This window comes from Equus caballus, chromosome 3 (genome assembly GCF_041296265.1).
Source record: "Equus caballus isolate H_3958 breed thoroughbred chromosome 3, TB-T2T, whole genome shotgun sequence".
Taxonomy (NCBI): Eukaryota; Metazoa; Chordata; class Mammalia; order Perissodactyla; family Equidae; genus Equus; species Equus caballus.
The window spans coordinates 119,421,452-119,446,136 of NC_091686.1; the positions used below are offsets into that span (position 1 = coordinate 119,421,452).

Genomic DNA, 24,685 nt, shown 5'->3' on the forward strand with positions numbered 1-24,685 from the left:
GAGCTCAAGGCCTCCGCGGGAGAAGTGGATGCTCTCAGACGGGTATGCCCAGCTCTTCCTCTCCGCCACACATCTGTATTTCTTTCCTGAATGCAGACGGATTTTCGCAAGGCATTTCATGCTAAGAGCGCAGAAGCTGAGTTTTCTGCCATGAGCCCGATAGAGTTTAAGGTGGATTCAGCACAACTGAGCCCCTTCAAGACATAAGACCCATGGCCCGAGTGACGAATCCTCATTTCTCTCATGTGAGGCCAAAGAAGATTAACTGAACGTTGAGCGGAAGCCGAGCGTTTTGTTCACACCAGTTGGAAGATGCGATTGGAGCTTCAGTGCGGTTGGCCTGTGTAGCCAGGAAGGGCTCTGCGGAGGGAGACAGCTTTGGAGCTGTGACTTGAAACATGAGCAAGAGTCACACGCAAAACAGAGAAAGGAGATGCGCCCAGTTTCTGAGTACTCATGGGTATAGCTTGCCCATCCGTGTGGCTCAGGGTTCTCCAGAGAAACAGAACCAGCAGGATCTAGATACGTGGAACTGGCTCACGTGATTGGGGGCAGGCAAGTCTCAAGACCTGCAGGGTGAGTCCTCCAGCTGGAGACCGGGGGAGAGCCCACGGTGTAGTTCTGGTCCAAAGGCCAGCCAGCGCAAGACCCGGCAGGGGCTGACATTTCAGTTCAAGTTTGAAGGCAGTCAGGTAGAAATAATTCTCTCTTACAAGGGGGAGGGTCAGCCTTCTTGTTCTATTCAGGCCTTCAACTGATGGATGAGGCCCACCCACATTAGGGAAGGCAATCTGCTTTACTCAGTCTACTGATTTAAATGTTAATCTCACTCAAAAGTGTCCTCACAGGCTGGCCCTGTGGCCAAGTGGTTAAGTTCGCGCGCTCCGCTGCAGGCGGCCCAGTGTTTCGTTGGTTCGAATCCTGGGTGCAGACATGGCACTGCTCATCAAACCATGCTGAGGCAGCATCCCACATGCCACAACTAGAAGGACCCACAACAAAGAATATACAACTATGTACTGGGGGGCTTTGGGGAGAAAAATGAATAAAATAAAATTTAAAAAAAAAGCATCCTCACAGACACACCCAGAATAATGGGTCTGGGTGCCCTGTAGCCCAGTCAAGTTGATGCATTAAAATTACCCATCACACCTTCGATTCTCAGCTCCCTCTAGGGTAGCTGGTCTGTGGGTTGAGCTGGAATTTTGACCAGTGACAGCTGAGCATCTTAGAGACAGAGCTGGGCAGGCAGGGGACAGCTGTGTCAGCCTGCACAGGTGACTGGCCTCAGAGGCATGGTGGACATCTGCCTTCCTCACTCCTGATGTTTCTGCCCTTGCGGGGGGCTCAGCCAGTGGGCCCCTGGATGCCAGTGTAGACTGACTCATGTGATTAGAAAGACTGACTGGTCATGCCCGGCTCTGCTCTGCCCACAGAGCACATGTTCTGCTCTGTTCTCTGTGCTACTCATTCAACTGAGTGGATCCTCTCCAACAGGAGGGGCCTGCCTTGCCCCTGAGTTACCCCTGACTGGGCGGTGAGTCTCCTGGCTCCCAGGCCCAGGTCACGGCCCTTTGGGCCCTCCTGCTAAGCCTCATCCTCCAGCTTAACTTCTACCACTGATAAAGATAAGCTGTTGGCCTCCAGCTTCACTCTTTTATTCTATTCCTCAAAGTTATCACAATGCAGGTGTGAAAGATAGGTGCTATTTCCCACCGGTCTGCTCAGAGACCCCACGAGTTGCACTGAAGTTAATAAGACTTAAACTATGGAGGTTAAAGTTCAAGACCGTCAGAGAAAAGAAGACTCACAGAGTGGTGGAGAAAATGCTGAAGAAGATCAGAGGCCAGGGCCAAGCCTTGGCCTGAATCCCCATGCCTGAGAGCAGCAGGAAGAGGAGCAGCAGAGGCATGAGAAGAACAGACAGAGACGAGAGAACCCGGACGACACACAGCACCCTCATGGGGGGGAGGCATCCAGAAGATGGCGGACGGTGGCAAATGCTCAAGCCAGACAGCCAGGGGTTTTCCAAGTCACCAGCATCCCAAAGTCCCAAAGTCCAAAGCACATCCCAGATCTATCCATTTCCCCTGCTATTAGTCAGGGCTCTTTGGAGAAACAGAATCAATAAGGTATGAAGTTAATAGATGGATAGATAGATAGCGAGATGCAGAGAGAGTTAGTTAAATTGGCAACTATGGGGGTTGGCAAGATGGGCTGGAAACCCAGGGAAGAACCTATGCTGTTGTCCAAGTCCAAAGGCCATCTGCTGGCGGAGTTCCCTCTTGCTCAGGGGAGGTTAGTCTTTGTGCTATTCAAGCCTTCAACTGATTAGATGAGGCCCACCCACACTGTGGAGGGCAATCTGCTTTGCTCAGTCCTCTAATTCAAGTGTAACTCTCATCCAGAAACACTCACAGCAACACCTAGAAATAATATTTATCCAAATAGCTGGGTACTTCATGACCTAACCAAGTTGATACGTAAAATTAGCCATCACAGGCCCTAAATCCAATGAATGGTGCTCTTAGAAGAGACAGAAAAGGACACACAGAGACCCAGAGAAGAGAAGGCCGTGAAGATGGAGGCAGAGATTGGGGTGATGCGGCCACAAGCCAGGGAACACTGGAGCCCCCAGCCCCTGGAAGAGACAAGGAAGGACCCTCCTCTAGAGTCTCAGGAGGGAGCTTGGCCCTGCTGACCTCTTGATTTGGACTTCTGGCCTCCAGAAATTTGGGAGGAGAAATTTCTGCTGTTCCAAACCTCTCAGTTTGTGGTAATTTGTTTCGGCCGCCCCAGGACGCTCACACTCTCCCCTTGTGATCTTTGCCTGTCTGCATACTGCCTAGACTATTACTTAAACAACGTTCTATAATAGACTCAATGCTTTTTGCTGTGATGAATTTGTTTCAAAAAGACCCTTTACATTCGTCCTTTAAAGAGATACAGTCTTGTTTGTCATGAGTATAAGGTGACCGTAAAAATAAACCTGGTGAAAAAAGAATCACGTTATGAAGTGCTAGCTGATGCTGTTGCCCATGGAAAGGGCTGACCCCGCTGTCTGCTCTTTCGTTGTTAAAATGGAGATGAGCATGGGTCTGCTGTTAAAGAGATTCCAGAGTCAAACAGAGACACCTCTTTGACCTGATTAGACGGACTGAACGAGAATTTCTAGAGAATAACTTCCCCATCCCGTGGTCCGGTGCAACAGACAGAATGAGGTCGGGTGTGCTTCCTAAGGTCACGCCCAACCCCTGGGTCTGCACAGTCTGGCTTCACGAGACACCAGGCGCTCCCCCAGCCTGCTCTCCACACCCTCCGCCATCCCCCAACCTGCTGTCCAGCCTCGTCGCCAGCACTCTCCCCGCTCACGCCAGCCTCTGCCCTCCTCAGTTATCTGCAGCTTCACAGGCCCGTGCCTTCTCCCCGACCACTGGGCCTTTGCACACCCAGGTCCTCGGCAAGTCCCCAGCGCCTGCCTCCCGTGAAAATACAAATGCTCCTCCTTCCTCTGTCCTCTCTTCCTGGAGCTTTATTGTCTGGATGTTGGACTTGCTGGAATCCTCCCCTGTGTTTATTTCCCCTTTCTCAGACGTTTTATTCTACTTTCTGGGAAATTTGCTTAACTTCATCTTCCAAACTTTTCTCTTGACTTTTTCTCACTTCTCGGGTATTTGATTTCTGAGAGCTCCTTCTTGTTCCCTGATCGTTCCCTTTTCACAGCATCTTGTTATGTTTTGTGGCACAGAATCTTCTCCTGCCTCCCCGAGGACGGTCATCACAGCTCTTTCTTTCTATTTTTCTTTAAAGATTGGCACCTGAGCTCACATCTGTTGCCCATCTTTTTCTCTTCTTCTCCTTCTCCCCAAAGCCCCCCAGTGCATAGTTGAATATTCCAGTTCTGAGAGCCTCTGGTTGTGCTATGTGGGACGCCGCCTCAGCGTGGCCTTATGAGTGGTTCCATGTCCGCACCCAGGATCCGAACCACCAAAACCCTGGGCCACTGAAGTGGAGCGCGCGAACTTAACCACTGGGTCGGGGGCCGGCCCCAGTAATTACAGTTATTTCAAGGGTCTTCCTTCCTGCATTTGCTTCTGTTTCCTTTGAGGTTCTTCTATCTGTTTATTTTATTTTGTCTCTGTTTTTTATTTTCATAGTTTTCCTCAAATGGCTGCTGGTCACTGATAAGTGTTGATGGATATTGAAGGATCAGACAGGAAAAAGCTGATTGGTTAGTGCTGGGCTGGGAGGGCCCCCCCCGTGGAGCATCAGACAGCGGGGAACCCATAGGTTCCTCCACGGGATGATCAGCCACCTGCCATGCCAGCGTCTGCAGGTCTCCACTCTGGGGCCTTCACAGAGTCATGAGTGGCGCTGACCTCGGCCTGGCTGCTGGGGATGTGCTGCTGGGCAGGGGAAGGGCGTCGGGACTGGGGACGCTTTGTTTATTCCCCTCCCCCTTTCAGCCCTGGGCCCGCCAACACCCTTTTTGGTACGTTGCCCCTTGGGGTGACTGGACTGTGGGCTCCTCTCTGGGAGCGCTGACACCAGAGCTTCCTCGACTCGCCAGATCGGCTCGCCTCCTTTTAAACACATGATGACAGAGCCCATCCTTTGGTATAAAATGTCCTGATCTCTTTGTTCCAGTCGATTCATGCTGTTTTTATTCCTTGATTGTCTCAAAGAGGATTCAGATGGGGGCTCCCTCAGCCGCCAAGTACATCCTTATTGATCATTTACCCTGTGCCAGTCGCTCTTCCATAGCAACGAGCAGCAGCAAACATGCCCATCCACCGGGGGCTTGCATTCCCGGGGTCCAGGGACCTCTTGCCTGTCCCCCATGTGTATCGGAAAGTATCAGACCAGATACAAATGGAAGTCAGACCATGTCCCTCCCCAGGGGGAAACCCCTGAAGGATCCTTCCGCTGCAGTTAGACCAGACGGAAGGCCCGTGGCCACATGTCATGATGGACCCCTCCCGCCCTCCTCCCTCCGTCCATCCCTAACTCTCCCTAGACTCCTCCGGCCCTCACTCCTGCTTTTTGGCCTGGTGGCCTAGGAGCCAGGGACCCTACTTGTCTTAGAAAGGCTGACACTTAGAGAGAATGACTTCTTTTCTCCTCAGGAAGGGCACACAGATCCTGTGAACTGTCACAAATGTGGCCATTTGTCAGCTTCAGGTTGGCAAAGTGAAGCTGGAGGAAGTAGAGCCCCCCACAGGATGTTAAGCACGGCCCTCCCCCGTCAAGTTGTTGGTTAGAGTCTCAGCCCCCGCCACCCTCAGCCCTCCACCTCTCACCTCGCACCCCTCCACTCCTCCACCCCCTCCTCCCACCCCGCCACCCTCCATACCCCCTCCACTCCTCCACTCCCACCTCCCATCCTCCACCCCTCACCCCTCCACCCCACCCCTCCACTCCCCCACCCCCTCCTCCCACCCCTCCACCCCCCGACCCCCTCTTCCTACCCCTCCATCCCACCCCTCCACTCCCCCACCCCCTCCTCCCACCCCGCCACCCTCCATACCCCCTCCACTCCTCCACTCCCACCTCCCACCCTCCACCCTCCACGCCCCCTCCACTCCTCCACTCCCACCTCCCATCCTCCACCCCTCACCCCTCCACCCCACCCCTCCACTCCTCCACCCCCTCCTCCCACCCCTCCACCCCCCGACCTCCTCTTCCTACCCCTCCATCCCACCCCTCCACTCTTCCACCCCCTCCTCCCACCCCTCCATCCTCCATCCCTCAGTGTCTGTTCCCTCCTCTCCGTACCCACTCACTTCTCCCCCAGCTTATTGACAAGCCTCCTGGTGGTCTTCTTGCCTTCTTTCTCTCCCCCTTTATCCTCCACATGCTGCTGTCCTGCATGGTCTTTTGCAAATGCTAAATTAACAAGTCACGACTGTGTTAGAAATTCTCCAGTGGCTTCTCCGCAGGTCTCTACAAAAAGCCCTGTTCCTCATCAGCTCTGTGCTGCCTCCCAGCTTAGCCTCATGCCCCTGCCCCCTGCCCTGTGCACCCCTGTCCACCTCCACCACCCCCACCTGCTCGTGGTGCTCGTGGCATTGTCCAGTCTGCCCAGAGCCCCTCGCCTCTCCTGCTTCTAGTGAGTTCTCAGATCCAGGAAGCCTCTGCTGAGCCCTCCCACCCTGAGAAGGTGTCAGCCTGCAAAAGCAGAAACCAGGCTGAGAGGCAAAGCGTTTACTTGGGATCAAAGAGTTGCAATTCGAGGAGCACAGATTCAGGTAGAAACTCAAATAGGGTCCCACTAGGGAGTAAAAGTCAGGGGCTTTTAAAGGCAAAGAGGGGAGGTCATATCACAGAGAACGCTCATTGGAGGTGGAGGCAGAGAGCTAGTCTTGGCTGAACGTTGATTGACAGCTGATTCCACCTTCGGAAAGCCCACCATCCTCAGTCTTTGTGACCAGGATGTCTGTTCTCCTGCTGACCTCTCACACAATTACTTATAAACAATTGCCATTCTGGCCCAGTCCAGAGGTTCAGCCCAGCTCAAGGTTTAAGACAGCCAGGCAGTTTCTCTGGAAACGCAGCTGCGACTCCATTTAAAATGGCTCCACTGTAGTCAATCTTGAGAAGCGGCTGCTTGCCCCCAAGCACCCCCACAGCCCCTCTGCCTGCTGCCAGCTCTCTGTATTTTTATGCTGATTGTGCCGATCTATGTACCAAATCAGCCTTGGTTCTAGGGGGTCCCTGGGCTTTCTCCCTGACATGATCAGGAGAATTAAGAGAACTGAAATGTCCATTAGTGTCCTGTCCGTGCAGCACCTGAAATACTCAGGCAACCCCTGGTGACGGCGCCCACTTGGTGAGACACTGGCTGAGCCGGGATGGAACAGGGCAGGGAGGAACTGGCGGACGGGGAGTGGAACAAAAGGTCGTCGTAATGGTTCTCAGACTTGAGGGTGCAGATGGACACCAACGGAGCAGACCACCGGTCCGGTCCCCTGAGTCTGTGTCCGGGTCAGGGGCCTGGAGGCTGCGTTTGGAATCAGCATGCAGATAGTGGTGCCAGTTGTGGTTGGTGGGACTTGGTTTGAGAAACACTGGCCCAGCAGGTGGAGCTGTGACTGGGAGTGTCCAGGGGGCCCCATCCTGAAGCCACGGGCTTCATTCCTGCCTCTGACCCTCCCTCCCTGGCTCAGGACCATGGCATGTTGCTGCCCTTCCCTGAGTGGAAGATGCTTCACATGCAAAAGCAGCAACAATTCTGCCTGGCCACTGTGAGATCCAGGAGATGGCTGATGGCACACTGTGCAGAATGGTAAAGCCACTGGGCAGCCCTGGGCCATGGTGGTAGTGAGCTCCCAAAGAGATTTCAGGGGTCAACACCGAGGTTAGGGAGAAGTGAGCACCAGGGGGAGGAAACCCCAGGATTTCACCCTGAACCAGGCTTCCTCCTCCCCACCTTTGCTGGTGGGTGATGATGGCCAGATGGAGAGTAACTGGCTATGAGACTCTAAATGGATACTCTGTATTCCTTCTGAGAGAATTGGCAGAGCTGGGTTTGAACCCAGGTGCACTAGCCTCTGTGCCACCCTGGCTGCCTCCCACCCCCATCCCCTTTTTCCCAGACCTTTCCCCAGGGCCCCCTTGGCTCCGTTCCTCAGTCCTCACCCTCACTGAATCCTGGACCTCATCCCTCTGCTCTGTCCACCGTCTAGCGCCCTCATCCTGTGCCCACTGCAGGCCGCCTTCCTGAGCTCAGGGAATGGGCCTTCTTCCCCCATAACCATGTCCAGAGGAGGCCCGAGGCCCGGAGGGTTCTCTTCTCTTCACAGGGTCACACGGGAGGGGGTTATGGGCTGAATTGTGTCCCTGAAAATTCCTGAGTGGAAGCCCTAACCCCAGCACCTCAGAACGGGACTGTGTTTGGAGACGGGCTCTTTAAAGAGGTCATTTAGTTAAAATGAGGTCACTACAATGGGTCCTGATCCAGTCTGACTGGTGTGCTTATAAGAAGAAGAGATCAGGACCCAGACACACACAGAGGGACAACCAGGTGAGGACACAGGGAGAAGACAGCCCCAAGGAGAGGCTCAGAGGAAATGAACCCACCCACACCTGGACTTCTAGCCTCCAGGGCTGAGAGACAACAAATGTCTGTTGTTAAACCGCCTGACTGTAGGGTTTTGTTAGGGCAGCCTGAGCTGACTAATACCCAGGGCTAGTCCCTCTGGTGCATCCTTGGGGCCTGGAGCCGGCACAGCCCCTGGATCCGGCCCCTCAAAGCCAGCTGCCTGAGGTCCTTTCCTCCAGGGAGGTGGGGCTCGTGCCTTCTCCTCCTTGTGCCTGAGATGGAACTTTAGGATCATCCCAGAGATGCCTCTGATGATGAGAACAGTGCAGAGCACACCCCCGGGGCTGATGGCATCTCACTGCCCAGATTGCAGCTGCAGCCACCTTGTCTGAGACAGGACATCATGAAACCACGCTCACATGGGGGCTGCCTGAATCACAGGGTCACATTGCCCTGCCCCAGAGGCAGTGGCGGATCCCACAGCTCTTGCCTCTGGGAGCAATTTGAATATGTTTATTATTCTGGTGAAGCCGCCCTAACCAGACCTATCCTGCAGCTGGAGGCAAGCTATTTCATTATCTCCCCTCTCAGCAGATAAAAAAGAAAACGGGAGGGAGTGGGCTGCGTCAGAGCCAGAGCCGCCCTGGCCCCCGTGGCCATGCACCCCACCCCCCACATCTAATCCAGGCCCTGGCTTCCCTCCCGCCCCACCCAGACCTCTCCAGTGCTGCCCAAGAAAACACTAAAGGCCAAACTTCTGCACAGAAATTATGCTATGAAACAGAAGGGTGTTGCTTTGAAGATATGTGGAAATTGTACTGATGTCTAATTTTGTGAACTGATATTGTAGACGGAAAAGCCTTGTGTTTAAGGTGAGGGTGACTTGGTCAACGAGCCTGTCCCACCCACTCACTATCTATCTGTCTGTCTGTCCGTCTGTCTGTCTGTCTTTAGAGAGAGAAATTATTTATTTTAAGGAATTGGCTCCCATTGGAATTCCCATTGGAATTGGTTGTGGAGATGCAGGGTGGGCCGGCAGGCTGCAGACCCAGGGAAGAGTTGCAGTTTGAGTCTGAAAGCCATCTGCTGTAGAATTTCTTTGTGCTAGAAGAGGTCAGTCTTTGTTCTAGTCAGGCCTTCAACTGATTAAATGAGGCCCACCCACATTGTGGAGGCTCACCTACTTGATTGGTCAAATTCTACTAATTTAAATGTTAAAATCATCCAAAAGCACCCTCACAGAAACATCCAGAATAATGTTTGACCAAATATCTGTGGACAACGGCCCAGCTAAGTTGACACATAAAATTAACCATCACATTGGGTGACCCTGGGCAAGTCACTCAAATTCTCTGGGTATAAGTGTCCTTATCTATAAAATGAGAGTGACAGTACCCTCTAGCACACAGGATTGTTGTGAGGATCAAATGAGATCGTATGTAAAGGGCCGTGGACAGTGCCGGACAATATGGGCGCAGTAAGTGTCAGCTGTAGGGCCGTCATCCTCATTCCTGCGGGTCACCTTACTGCACTCGGTTAGTGAGTCTTGGAGCCAGGATTCAAACCCAGACGCCTGCTGCCAGAACCTCTGCCCACACCACATTAAGAGGGTCTCAGGGACGTAAGGGAGGAGCAAGGTGGTGGCACGCGGGGGCCGGGCAGCTTTCAGGAAAATAATTCAAATAATCCACGTGCTGTTTCCTGAAATCTACACCTCAGGGCAGGGCAGGCAAGCGGTGACAGAGACTTGTCAAGGATGATGGGAGGGTTGCTGGGGACAAAGGTGGTCAGAACCCAACGTGATGCTGCGCACACATCATCTCATTTCATCTGAAACCCCTTGGGAGCATGGGGTTGTTCTTGTGCTCAAGCCACAGACGAGAAGGTTGCTGCTCCCTGTGGCCCCCAGTCGGCCGAGGACACCGTGGGCAGCCACTCCCTCCAGTGGCCCCAGAGAGACCCAGGGTCGAAGCCTGGCTCTGCCACTAATGAACAATGTGAGCTGGGGACTTAGGCTCTCTAAGTCTTAGTTTCCTCATCCATCAGAAGGGGACGATCGTCCTTCGTAAGTTGTAAAGTTGTAAAGATTAGCCAAGAGAAAAGACTTAGAGTAACAGCTCACTTCCTGGCAGTGGAGTCTTGGGAGAGCGTGGGTTCCGTGCCCTCGTCCCGCAGCGTGTGCAGAGCGTCCCGTGTGCTGGGCACCGCTCTCTTACGGGCATAGAGCGGACAGATCTCGGAGGTTACTTTCCAGTAGGGGAGATGAGGGGTGAAAAGACAACAGATGACAAACGTGGTCATCTGTGCTGCATCACTGCATTCCAAGATGTGTCCTGGGTGACAGGACAGAGCGGAGGGTGGGGCAGGCTACCAGGGATGATGATGAGGATAATGTTGATGGCGATGATAATGATGGTGATGACAACATGCTGTTGGACTATGAGTAGGCTTCTTAACTTCTCTGGGTCTCCGGTTCTTCACTCCCTATGAAGCCACTCAGCCACCTTGCAGCGTGGTGTAAGGATGACGTGATTGGAGGTAAAAGCAGGACTAGCTACATAATTGGTGGGGTCCCGTGCAAAAGGAACATGCGGGCCCCCTGTTCAGATCTTATGAAGCTTTCCTCTCGCTGTGTCCTCCTCTCCCTTGGGTGGGAGGAGCGGAGGGAGACGTGATAGAGGGTCCCTCGGTCCCTCCCCGTGGCCTCCTAAGGCTGCCCCAGGAGCGTGATTCTCAACAGGTTGCAGCAAAGAGACCCCAGCTTTCCATCCTGGTCTCAGTTCTGCTGCTTTCTGGCATTTCCTTCCTCCCAGCCACGGTTTTTTTATTTCTAAATTGAGCATTTTAAATTTTTTGATGTATTAATTACTACTTCACCATGTGCCAAGCCTGGGCTAATTCTTTGTAGGATTCATTGCATTTAATTTAATTCATTGCATTTAATTCAATTCATTGCATTTAACTTAATTCATTGCATTTAATCCTTGCACCGATCCCAGGAGGTGGACCTGATGATTATCCCACTTCACAGATGAGGAAACTGAGGCTCAGAGAGGTGACGAGACCAGGGCTAGTTGGTTTCAGAGAGTCTTAAGGTCCTTTCCCGGGTTGACAGCCTGGGACTCTGTGATTCTCACACATTCTGGCAGCATGCCCCCTTGGATGAAATCCTCACACGGAGAGATTGGGCCCTAAAATAGCAACTCTTGAAATATTAATTCACTGTAATGCTCCACATAGACTGCTTTCTAACCAGGGCTCCCACATCCCTAGTAAAATCAGGGAAGGGAAATCCCTCCTGAGGTTCCCCCGGGGCCCTGCCGGCGCCCAGGGGTGGGAGGGTGGGTGTGCGCTGGGGAGTGTTAGCTTGTTTCCTTTACCAGCTGATTGATGGGTACCTGCTGCGGCAGGTTGCTATAGAGCTCTGCTAACACAGCCCGTTGCCTCCCTCCTTCGCCACATCCGTGCTAGAGTCAGGGGTGGTCCTCCCCTCCCCCATCATGCCAATCAAACTGAACAGGCCTGCTCCCAGGGAGCCCGCGGGGCTCAGCAGCTCTCACACAGTCGTCCTAACTGGTTCCCAAGGGAGTCAGAGCCCACCACTGGGCCCTGTATTTTAAAGAAGCTGTGCCTACATGCCAGGGGTTGGAGACTAAGAATTCCCACAAGAGCCTCCCCTGAATGCAGCCTCCCATCGTGAGCCAGCTCAGATATCTGTCTTGCCCCATAAGCAGAGCAGGGTTCTCCAACCCCAGGAGACGTCAGAATTGCACTGGGGCTTATCGAAAAGGCAGGTTCCTAGGCCCCGCCCACAGAATCTGAGGCCGTGACTGCTCCAGGGTGGGGCCTGGGACACTGCGTTGGTCATAGGGACCCTTGTTTCTGAAGCCGTGGACTATGGACCAGCCCTGAGAAACAGGTGAAGGACTCAGAGGCAGGTAGTCCTGAGTGCTAAGCCTTTCATCCTTTCAACCATCCAAACAGTTTCCCGAGTGTGTGTTGTGGCAGACACTGTTCTAAGTCCTGGTGGTACAGCAGGGGGGGCAAATGTCCCTGCTGCCGTGGGGTTACATCCTAATTGGGGGAGGAGACCAAGAGTGAGTCAATGAGCAAAATGTCAGGTGGTGAGAGGGTATGGAGAGAAATAAGGGAGGGTGAGCAATAGGGAGTGCCGGGGAGCTGGGCAGCCAGCAGGAGAGACGGAGGGACTCACATGGATATCAGGGAATAGGGCTTCCAGGCAGGGGGCAGGAAGGCAGAGGCTGTGTGTGGGACCTTGCTTGGCATGGCAGACCCGTGGCTGCATGGGTGAGAGAAGGGAGGGTGAGAGGTCGGGCCAGGAGGCCTTTGTAAGTGGGTGGTTTTATTCCGCAGAGGAGGCAGGAGGGGTTGTGAGCAGAGGGCGCCCCCCTCTGGCTGCTGGGATGAGAAGGACTAGGAGAGAAGGGGGACACGGAGGATGCGGGTGTCAGACAGGAGGCAGTGGTGGCACCGGGGCTTTGGGACAGAAGGTGTTGGGTGTTGAAGAGAGAAAGATATAAAATAGTCACCAAAGCGTGACATGAAGGGACAGGAGAATGTAGTTGGGGCACAGGGGTGTGGTCAGGATTGAGAGGGAGACTTGTGGCTGTGGTGGTTCTTTCTCAAGCCGCGTTCTGCTGGGTGCACGCAGAAGCAGAGTCGTCAGGAAGCAGAATTTAACCAGGGTTTGGATTCTGCCTGGCAAAACGGGCACGGGAGCTGAGGGTGTGTGGGAAGAGGGACGTTGGTGGGGGACCACGGGCTTCCAGCTGGGGATGCCAGACAGGGTGGACCGCAAAAGTAGAAGGATCATTGGCCTGTGGGTGCCGGTGGGGTTGAAGAGCTGCAGGAGGCAGGGGATGGAAAGAAGGAGTGAGCTGGAAGATGGCTGTGGGTGGTTCGAGAGTGGGATGCCTGAGAGGTGGGGAGGGGGACGGTCACTGGAAAGGACAAGGTCTCGGGTGTGACCGTGGGAGTGAGTGGGTGAGGCAGAGTGAGGACGGAGGTCTTTGCAGGAAGAGAGGTCAGGAACCGAAGAGGCTGTGGGCCCATTCGTGTGGTTGTTGCATCACCGGCGCTCACGCCTGGGGTCCAATGGGGGAGAGGCGTGAGGGTGGAGCTGAATCCTCCAGGACCGGTGAGGCCTGTCCTGGTGTCCGCAGGGCACTGCAGCGGGGGAGGGACGAGACGGTGTGATCGGATGCCCATCCTCAAAGACGGTAGTGTTTAGGCAGAAGGCAGGACAGGGGCAATGGGGAGCGAGGGGACCACCTGCCCTCTTCGGCATGGAGCTCCCAGGGTGATGGGCACCGTGTCCTTGGAGGGCAGCCAGGTGTGGGTTAGAGCAGGAGGTGAGGGAAACGGTCAAAGGGAGGGCTGGTGCTGGCCATGAGTTCCAGAAGGGGGAGGGGAGGGAAGAGCTCAGGGGAGGGGACGGGATTCCAGGGCGTGAGGGATGGCCTGGATCCTGGTCCCAACATAAAAGGGACAACAGTCAGGGTGGATCAGTCCTAGTGGTCCCAGGCCGGTGACCATGGTGAGCTGTGAGTGCTAGGAGGGGAGAGGCGCCGTGCTTTTCCAGAAGTTCTGGGGCCCCCTCTCTACTCCTGCAAATGGGAGTGATTACCTCGGGGAAGGGGGATTTTTGCAGAGGCCAGCCCTGTTTGGGGCAAATTCCTGATCATTATTAGGTTCAGGTTCTTCAGCTGGAGACTGGAAGTAACTGTGCTCATCCAGGGCCGCTGTGGAGACGAGCTGTGATGTGCAGTGGGATCATGGCCTTCTCCTCCTCCGGGATCCCCTCCCGGGAACGTTTCCTCGCACTCGGAGTAAATATCCAGGGTTCCAGCCACTCTCCGCTCCTCACTGCATCTCCTCTCCCCTCCTGGCTGCATCCACTACACCAGCCCCTCGTGCTTCTCCACCTGGCTCAGCACAGCTCAAGGCCTCTGGCATCGTCATCCTCCAGGGACCTCTTCCCAGTCATCTCTCTCAAACAGCATCCTCTAACATTCTCCCTGTATTTTCCCCCTGAAATGTATATGGTATACGTTTTTATCTTTGCCCATTTATCCCCTCTCTCAAACATGAGCCCAGGGCCCCTGCAGAGCATGTGGTGGGAAACTGTGGTCTGAAGTGTGGGTGGTAATAGGAAAGTGATAGAAGCAGGACAAGCAAATTCGTGATGGTAGAAAGAGCACAGGCCACGAGAAAGATCAACCCAGACCTGAGCCCAGATCTAAAGTGGACATATTTGTCATTTAGAGCAAGAAGTTAAACCTCTCAATTATTAATAATAAACACAATTATTTCTTAGATTCCTTTTAGCTTTAAAATACCTTTCTCAAAGACTCATGTAAAATCCACGCTGTTAAGAAATTTACAGCAGTCAGAAAGCAAAATTCAAATTCCATCTCTGGTGCTAACTTCCCAGAGACTCAAGGAAATTACTCGACTCTTCTGAACGTTACTCTCTTCATCTGGAAAATGGCAGGGTTACTCCTGATGGCGAGAGTCCTCCCCTGGCCCCAGGGCTCCCGCATCCCTATAGGAATCAATGTGCATATAATAAGATTAGGCCTCGCTGTGGAATTGAACTCTTTCCAACATTTTCCTCAGAAAGGAATTCTGAGATCAAGAATGTAATTCTGAGATCAAGAATGTAATTCTGGGATTAAGAATTCTGAGATTAAGAACATAAGGCCTATTGTCTGGACATCTTAACAGAAATGTGGAGAATGGGTACCATGGGGGCATCATGGGGCTCGTGAAGATTCACAGGGCTTCAGGCCCAGCCTAGGAGCCCACCAAGAGGACTGAATCTGGGAGGAAAATGCAGGACCCACATCATTGCAGTAGTTTTTAAGATGCCAAAAGTGAGTGAAATAAAATAGGAGCTAGGCCATGGTCTCGGGGGGAAGCCGGGAGTGTGGGGGGGGGGGGGTCCCCTGGCTGTCCCGGGAGCCAGAGCACCACACAGGGACCTGTCACTCATTGGCCGTGTGCACCTGGGCCTCTCTCAGGACCTCTGGACTCAACGTCCGCCTAGGGCCTCCTGATGGGTTTCCATCCATCAGTACTTGTTGAACGCCTAACGTGTGCTCAGCACCATGCCAGGGCTGCAGATCCAGGCATGGGCCCAGCTTCCATGGATTCAGAGCCTAATGGGAAAGGAAAGCATCAATCAGATAATCACACAAACACATGTACCGATCGTGGTTGCTGCTGTGACAATGGAGTGCTGGCAACGAGAAAGTGCCAGACAGCGAGCTGGTCCATGGAGGCCTTCAAGGAGGGCTTTTCAGAGGGCCTGACGGCTGAGTGAGAGCCAGTGCCTGCAGAGGATTGGCCCCGTGGAGACTAGGGGGAGCTGCCGGCTGCAGGCACAGGGATGAGCCTGTGCACAGACGCGGGGACCGTGATGGGCACGCACAGGGCCTGCACAGGGCAGTCAAGTGCTCTGCCTGCTAATGTCTCTGCCCCTCCAGAAAGTGGGAAGGAAGGAGCACTACATGGACATCAGGGGAGCTGGGTTCAAAGCCTGCTGCTGCCACTTTTGAACTGTGACCATGGGAAGCCACTCACCTCGCTAGGCTGCAGTTTCCTCGTGCACAGAAAGAAGATAATGCTGGTTCTCCAGGGCTGTTGGGTGGATTCAATGAACTACAGTATGGGGAGGGGTTTCGTGAAATGTTAAACTGCACAAATGTGAGAGATGGCCATAGTCACTTTGGCTCAACTCTTCTCTCTTCCTTTCTTTCTGCCCTCTGAACTCCCTGCTGAGTAGGGGTGGGTCAGAGTCGGGGAAATGACCACCATTTATTGAGCACCTACTATGTGCTAGAAACTGAGCTAAGTCCTTTACATACACTATTTCATTTTGTCCCCATTTTATGGATGAGGAAAACTGAGACCCACGCTGTAGCAGAGTAAGGATTTGAACTGTTGTCACGTGTGAAGGGCTCAAAGGCTTACCCATCATCACAGCTGTCTCGCAGTCACTGCAGGGCCACGGGCATGCATCCCAGCCTTCCACACTCTCTCGTGGTTTCCAAATGCTGCTGCACTGGCTCCGGCCTCGAGGAGCTCACGGTCTGGCGGAGCAGGCTGACTCATGCTCAGATGGTTGCAGTTCAGTGTTCTCAGAGCAACTAGAAAGAAAGAACACTGAGCTAGGTGGATCTGCGAAGGTTTGGGGGACTCTTCCTGCCCTCCTGGCAAGGTGACCCCTCGTTGTGCCCGGGGCGGGGGGGCCTGTGCTGTGGGGTTCACCCACCCATGAAGGAATTCACTGAACCCGGTGCATCCTTGAGCATGTTTGTGAACCCTGAAATCTTTTTAAAATCTCCCGGAGATACACTTGGGAATAATTAGCTGAATGCAACTGCCTTATAACCAAGTTCACATCCAGGCCCCATGGAGTGGCACAGCTTTTGAACTGAGTTAATCAATGCCAGCCATGCTGATGTTTGTTCTTTGCAGAATTAAAGAAAAACCAGCAACCCCCAAGCGTGACTTGACCGGATGCACTTCCTCCCCCAAAGAATAAAGCAAGAGGAAAAGGATTTAAGTTGCAGCCTGGAATTTGAAGCCAGATGCAAGAAAGAGCTACCCTAGTAGGCTGCGTACATCTAAAGCATTGCCTCCGTGCCTTTAAATCAAGTCAGGGGTCTCTCACGGGCGTATCCTGGCTCCTCCGAGGACTCACTGTGACTTCAGGGAGTGTTTCACTGCTCTCGGCCTCAGTTTTATTGTCCAGTAAAATAGGGATAATAATGTTGCCTACCTCTGTTAGTCTGCTCTGGCTGCCGTAACAAAAGTCCACAGACTGGGCAGCTTAAACGACAGAAATCTATTTTCTCCCAGTTGTGGAGGCCGGAAGTCCCGGCTCCAGGTGTGGGCGGTTTGGTTTCTCCTGAGGCTCCTCCCTCCGTGGCTTGCTGAGGGCTGTCCTCTCCCTGTGTCCTCACCTGGTCGCCCCTCCGTGTGTCTGTGTCCTGATCTCCTCCTCTTACAAGGACACCTGTCAGATTGGGTCAGGGCCCCCTGCTGACCTCATTTTACCTTCATCAGCTCTTTAAAGAGCCTGTCTCCAAATACAGGCCCATTCGGAGGTGCTGGGGTTAGGGCTTCCATGTATGAATTTGTAGGAGGACACGTGTAGATTGAATAATGGCCCCCAGAGATGCCGCATCCTAATCTCCAAAAACCTGTGAATGTGATACCTTCCACAGCAAAAGGGACTTTCTACATATGATTAAGTTAAGGATCACGAGATGGGAGACTGTCCGGGATTATCTAGGTGGGTCCGGTATAACCCCAAGCATCCTCATCAGAAGGAAGCAGGAGGGTCGGAGTCAGTAGTAGGAGATGTGACAAGGGAAACGAGGCTGGAGTAATGCGAGGAAGGGGCCACAGTCAAGGCATGAGGGCACCTCCAGGAGCTGGGAAGGCAAGGGAACTCCCCGGAATCTCCAGAAGGAACTCAGCTTTGTTGACACTTGATTTTAGTCCCTGCAGCCTTACTTTGGATTTCCGGCCTCCAGGACTGTAAGAGACTGAATCTGTGTTGTTTGGGGTCACTGAGTTCGTAGTCATTTGTTACAGCAGCCCTGGGGCACTGGTTCAGGTCGTATGAGGATAAATGAAGTGGCATGTGCAAAGGGCCTGGAGCAGCCGGGTGAGTAAATGACCAAGGCCGAGCTGTGACATCAGGCTGGACACAGGGAAGCAGGGCGGGCCATGGGCCGTGGGCCAGAGGGGGCAGCGCTTAAGTACCACAAACTGGGTGCCCTAAAACAACATCCGTTTATTGTCTTGCAGTTCAGAAGTCCAAAATCAAGATGTTGGCATGTTTGTTTCCTCCTGCGGGTTCTGAGGGAGACTCGGTCCCATACCCCTCTCCTGGTTTCTGGTGACCCTGGGCAGTCCTTGGCGGTCCTGGGCTTGTAGATCCGTCCCGCCAGTCCCCACCTCTGTCTGCACGTCACCTTTGTCTCTGTGTGGACCTGTGCCTTTTCCTCTCTTCTTAGAAGGACGCTAGTTATTGGATTTAGGGCTCACCCTAAACCGGTACAACTTCATCTGGACTCAATTACCTCGGCACAAACACTGTTTCCACATGACACCCCATTCACAGGTACCAGGTAGGCGTGGACCTGGGGGGACACCATTTGACCCGCTACAGTATTCCAGGAGGAGATTGCAACTGCACTGTGTGCTAAAACCTGCGGCAGGGGGTTTAGTAGGGAGGAGGGCGTGCCATGAAGAGACTGGACCGGGGAAAGCTGGGGAACCAGAGGTGGTCTCGTGTCCCTGGGCCACAGGGAGCAGGGGCTAGGCTGACTGGCCAGATCAGGAAAAGCCCTGAAGAATCTGGACTCTGGCCTTTGGTCAGTGCTTTCGAAAAACTTGTCCGCAAAGGGGCCTGAGGCCAGTGACAACTGTGCCATTTTCTGAAATTGTGTCCTCATGACTCTTCTGGGGTAAAATGGCTCCTTTTCCCCTCTTTTTGTGCGAGTCCAATCGTAGTGCCTGGTAGTTGTCTTTGATGCCCTCAGTTGATGGATTTAAAAGTTGACAACCACATCTCAGTGTTCATTTTTTATTTTAGCGATTATATTAGAACATGGGATCCAGAGTCTGCCCACCAACACTACAGGTACCTGAGGGCCATTAAAAGGATTTATGTAAGAAGGGACAGGCTCAGATTTATGCCTTGTAAAGTCATTCGGGTCATATTAAAAAAGAAATGCAGCCTTGTACGTGGATGTTGTAATAAAGAAACGTATCCTAAGATACAAATAATATGGTACATGCCTCTACGCTGTGTTGGAATTAGGCGAGCTGCCAGATAATGTGCTGCCTGTGGTCCCCAATACGGGGTAGCCACACCACATGTCAGGTCCACGTGACGTGCTCGGAACCGTGCCGGGCACACGAGAAGCATTCGATAAAGGTTAGCTGTCAATATTACCAGCACTGCTGTTAACATGAGGGCATCATGTTGGGGGCTAGGTGTTGTGGGTGGTCCCTGCCCTCCACAGGAAGCAGGAAAGAGAGGGAGAAAGAAGTAATATTTAACATGTAGCAAGGACGTGTCGTTTCATAATCGCTACCCAGTTTCTAGAACAGTCCATGCCAATATGGCGAGAGATTCCAAAATGCAAGAACCAAGTTCATTTGCTTCCTGTCCCACATCAGCTCACTGGTGGGTGGGTGCGAGGCCCCCTGAAGCTGGCCAAGACAGAGCTCAACAGCCATGGTGACTCCTGCCTATTCCCCTGAGGCTCAGCAGACGCCTCCGCCATCCTCCCCAGTGCACAGTCAGCCCAGCCTCAGTACCGAAAGGTCTTTGCTCCCTCTGCTCTTAACAACCAGCCTGCCTCCTGTGGGCCTGCCACGGTGCTGGCCGCTCTCGTACATCCTTGGCGAAGTCAATCATCCAATATTCAGCCTGACCAGAAGGAAACCCCAAGAATTCCTTCCTAAGTCTAGCAAACTAAATTTGCCTTCTCGATCAAATAAAGCCCCTCACGTGGTCTCAACGCACCTCTCCAAACTCATCTCCCTTCATCCGACAGCTCCACCCACCACCCCAGCCAGGCTGGTCTCCTCTGCCTCAGAGCTGACCACTCTTAGTCCTGTCACCTGTCCTGCCAGCAATGCCCTAAAGGCAGTTCCTGGGTGAACAGCGGGGAGCTACAGAAGTTTCTGGATCAGACGACTGACGTTATCGAATTTGTGTTTCAGAACACAATGAAGCTAAGTTCCTGCAGTAATTAGGATGTAGATTAAGGTGCTTTAACAAGGAGCAAAAGAAAATGATTGAAACGAATCCTCACCATAACTCTGTGGAGTTCATGTTATTATCCGTCCTACAGCTGAGGAATCCGAAGCTCGGATCAGGCAGTGTGGCCTGAATACAGGCCAGCGAAGCCCTCTCTGAATCTCTTTTTCCACCTCTCCCTACAACCTTCATGCATGTTAAAGTGCGTATTTCTTTCTCTAGTGGTAAAATAGCCACAGATTTTCATTTCACAAATGTGGCCTATTCTCCATCAGGTTTTTATGTGTTTTTATTGCTGCATAAGCTTGCCGACACAGAATACTCAGACACCCCCTGCAAAGCGACATGAACATTAACGTCCTCGTGGCTGTCCTCTGCGGTCTGGGTCAGAGCCATTTCTGGGCTGATTCCTGTGCTGTTTTTTAAAATACCCCATTTTATGCTTTGTTTTATTTCGGGGCTGGGGAATGATTCCAGAGCAAGAACTGGGATTTACGGCCTCGCACGCATTCTTTCCATCAAAGTGTCATCTCGCCCAGCTCTGAAATTATGAGCCTGTCCTCAGAAAACGCCATCACAGCCTCTCCCATGCACGCAGTGCTTCTAATGCGCTTTCTCAACTTACGAGCCCATTTGCAACAGGATGACGCACTGGAGCTGAGATGCAATCAGTGTGAGGAATAGAACTGGAGGAAATGGTCCTGAAACTGCTAACCTAAAGGTTCTGATAAGATGCTTTGCCCATTAAATGCTTTCTTATTAAATCCCAAATGACTCAGGCTCTCCGTCTCGTGTGGCTTTGCAGGAGTCTGCCTGGGGAGCCTCCTGTGAGAGCAATCTAAGTCCCTTTACTGAAAGCTCAAGAATCTGCCCTGAGTCCTCCCTTACTCCTTTCAAGAGCACCTCTTATGCACCGGGAGCCGTGCGAAGCCTCGTAGAAGAAGCACCTCCTTGCATACCCCCAGCAGCAGTCAGATACGGGCTATTATTCCTGTTTTCAGATGAGGAGGAGGCTCAGAGTAGGTTGCCCAAGATCATACAGCTAGTGTATCACTGTTGCTGCGTAACAAATAGCCACTGACTTAGCAGCTTAAAACAACTCATGTATTGCCTCAGTTCCCATGGGTCGGGAGTCCGGGCGCAGCCCAGCTGGCTCCTCTGCTCAAGTTGCCACAAAGCTGCAATTCACTGGGCTGCATTCCTTTCTGGACCTTTCTGGGTCTTTCCTAAGGTCTCACGGTTGTTGGCAGAATTCAGTCCCTTGTGGCTACTGGACTGAGGTCCCCATTTTCTTGCTGGCTCTCAGCTCCTAGGGGCACCTGCAGTTCCCTGCCATGTGGCCCACACATGTGACAGTGCACATCTTCAAAGCCAGCAAGGGAGGACCCCTCACTCCAGTCTGCTAAGACAGCTATATAATGTAATCTGGGAGATGACCCCGTCACCTTCGTCATGTCCCCTTGGCTAGAGGCATGTCACAGGTCAATCATTTCCCCTCCCGGCCTTCTGTTGCCTCATCTGCAAAATGGGAACTTGCTCCCAGGGTTGTGCATGACTAGCTCTTTCTTGTCATTCAATGTCACCCTAATGTCACGTCTTCTGAAAGTCCTTCCCTGACCCCCTACTGGTTTTAACCTAGAGCTTTGGAGAGTGAATGCATGTAAATGATGAGCAAATCAAGCAGGACCTCTGCTGGTCTCTCTTCTAGACCCTCGAAGCGCTTGTCCCAACTTGCAATCGTGTCATTTATTCCCATGCTTCCTGGCCTGTCTCCCCTCCTAGAACACAAGCTCCACTTGGCTGGGTCTATCTTGTTCACGATTGTGTCCCCAGTGACCATAGAGGGGACGTCCCACAAATGCTTGCGGATCATTGATTCCCCTCCACGCTAAGAGCTGGCACGGAGGGAACAGGTGCACGTATCAGATATTTAATCCACACCACACAGGAAACTGCAGCACAGGCAGGGGTCACCCCACTGTGGGAGAGGGGCTGGGAGGGGACCTCGACAGCTTTCACTGGAGCCGTGGAGTCTGGCTTATAAGCTGCTCACACCTGTGCTCTGTTTGGTCCTTGTGATATGAGAGACCATGAACAGGGGCCTTTTGGATGTGGCTGCGGGTCACACCATGGTCAGCGGGGGACACTGGCTGCCACTTGAGCCTTGCCCACCTCCTCCACCAGCTGTCCTTCTGCTCTGCCAGGTGCGTTAGCTTCCTGTGGCTGCCGAAGCAAATCACCACAAAACCAGTGGCTTAAAACCACGCAAATTTATCATCTCGCAGTTCTGGCCAGAAGACTGAAGGTGAGGTGTCGGCAGAGCTGTGCCTCCTCAGAGGGCGGGAGGGGTCTTCCCCTGCCTCCTCCAGCTTCTGGCGGCTCCAGGTGCTCCTTGGCTTGTGGCCGCATCACTCCCGTCTCTGCCTCTGGCTTCACGCCGCCTCTTCTCTCCTTGGTGTCTGTGTGTCCAGGTCTCCAGCTCCTTTCTCTTAGGAAGAGCAGTCGTCGGACTTGGGGCCCACCCTAAACCCGGGAGTTCATCTTGAGATCCTTAACTAAGTCCATCTGCAAAGGTCTGTTTCCAAATGAGGTCACATTCTGAGGTCCTGGGTGGACATGAATTCCAGGAGGACACCATTCACCCCACTACACGAGGCCACCTCTCCTTAGCTCTGCCGCCCCCCATCTTTTATTGTCTCTGTCACCTTGGTCCCCATCGTCTGAGTGCACCCCGGCCATTTGTTCTCCAGCTGCCTTTGTTCCCTCTTCTCTGGGGCTCCGCGGCCCCCTCTCCCCTGCTTCTGTGCCGCTCCGCCAGACGGCGCCCAGCCTGCGTGTCTCCCCTCCCACCGAGTCTGAGCTTCTGGAAGGGTCCTGAGCCTCTGCAACCCCTGCAGTCCCAGACCTGCCCAGAGGAGGCCTTTGGGAAATGTTCATGGAAAGAAAAGGAAGGGATGGAGGAAGAGGGAGGGGTGAGGGAAGAAGGTGGGAGAAAGGGAGACGGGATGGTCAGAGGAAGGAAGGGAGGCAAGAGGAAGGAAGGAAGGGAGAGGAGGGCAGGCAGAGGAACCTCAGAAAGGCACTGTCCGCTTCAGGCTGTGGCCCTCGCAGGCATTCCGGGGTCTCAGTCCCCAGGCCACAGCCCTTCCACCCTGCACCAAGCCCCAAACAGGGTCATCCCAGCCCTGGTGACACCTTAAAGGATGCGCTTCAACATTTGCTGCCGTGTTTTCCTTCTTGACAAGTCTTTATTTTTCGTTTCTCACCTTTTCTTGAAAGACCCTGCTGGGCGATGCCCCAGACGGGGACCAGGCATTCGCTGCTTTGATCCACAAACACTTGGCTCTGGGTCTTCCGCCTTTTGTTTTAATTCTGTAAGTTCGCAAGTTTATCCTCCCAAAGGGACCACCGCAAATTATCTCTCTGTTCATCCTGGATGTTTGTGAACTTGGCAGCAGGGGCCCATTTACTTGATGCTCGTCAATATTCATGGGCTTGAAAAGTCACCATGAAAATAACAATTTAAATATGTAGGTTGAGTGTTTCTTTCATCCCCAAAGCCATAGACATCACCTCACATTATTACAAATAACCACACTGTGTTTTCAGGTAGAATTATTATTCGATAAACGCAGGAGCAATCGCTTCTTATTTTGAGGAAAGCTGTCATTAAGTTTCAGAAGATGTGACATTTATTACAATGAGTGAATGGGGCTTGCATTTCTAAAATCTGTGGTGTTAACCTAGAGCTTTGGAGCGTGAATGCATGTAAATGATGAGTAAATCGGGGTTGAAGATGTCAGCTGAGTTTCTCGAAGGCTGTGTTTCTTTTGTAAGCGTTCTCCCCTTCCTCTCTCATCTGAGTTTCCTGTTAGCTGACGAAGATTCTCTCCTCGACCAAACTCCGCTAAGCCTCCTCTGAACTCCTTTGCAACTCGGCCTTGACCTCTGGGCTTCCGTGTTGGTCTCTGCGTCGTCCAGTTTTAGAAGAAGCGTGCTAAATCAGTTTAGCCGGAATCCCCACCCTGGATGCCTGAGGAGGTTCCTCACCCCCCACCCCCCACCCCAGGGGGCTCTGTGCCCCGCCTGCCTGCAGCGAGAATCCTCCTTGGTCGCTTTAGCCACAATCCTCCCTCAGCCCGATCTTTCCTCTTAGGAATTTCCATCCCCTGGCCCCCACCTGCCTCTGGGCTATAAACCCCCGCTTGTCCATGCTGTGCTGGGAACCGGGCCCAGTTCTGTCCTGCGGCCTCTCTTCCGTATTGTGTGAGTCCCGAATACAACCTGTTTTTACCGCTTTAACTGCCGTCCAGCTCTGGGGTTTTTTTGACAGTGTCTGCTAGTGACAGACGCCGTGCGCAGCACCGGGTACAGAGGTGAAGAAAGCAAAGCCCCGTCTTTAACAAGCACAACTTATGATCGAGGGCCCTTTGCTGTGATGGTGACATAGAGCAGAACTTTCCAGAAACTCCGCAGCCCAGATTAAGCTGCATGTGGTTCACTGTATTACCCTACAAAGGGATCAGCAAGTTTTCTCTGTAAAGGGACAGATAATAAATATTTTAGGGCTTGAGGGCCACATTCATATCTCTTGTACATTCTTTTACGTTTTCGCTTTGTGTATGCGTGTGTATGTGTGTGTTGTTTTGTTCTGATAACACTTTAAAGATGTAAAAGCCTGTCTTGGCTCACAAACCATACAAATGCTGGCTGAGGGCCGGCTGTGCCAATTGCTGGTCTGCACAGGTTACAGGCCCTCCCTGGGTCTCAGTTCCCGCCTCTGTGGAGCAGAGACTGTAACCCTGGGGAGGTTACCTACGGAAGTAGCAAGGCAG

General features: G+C 52.9%; 1 protein-coding gene across 1 annotated transcript in view; it reads left to right on the forward strand.

The window, feature by feature from the left end:
• Positions 1–24,685, forward strand: part of STK32B (serine/threonine kinase 32B) — a 337,581-nt gene that overhangs the window by 247,602 nt on the left and 65,294 nt on the right. The gene's annotated exons all lie outside the window — the stretch shown is intronic.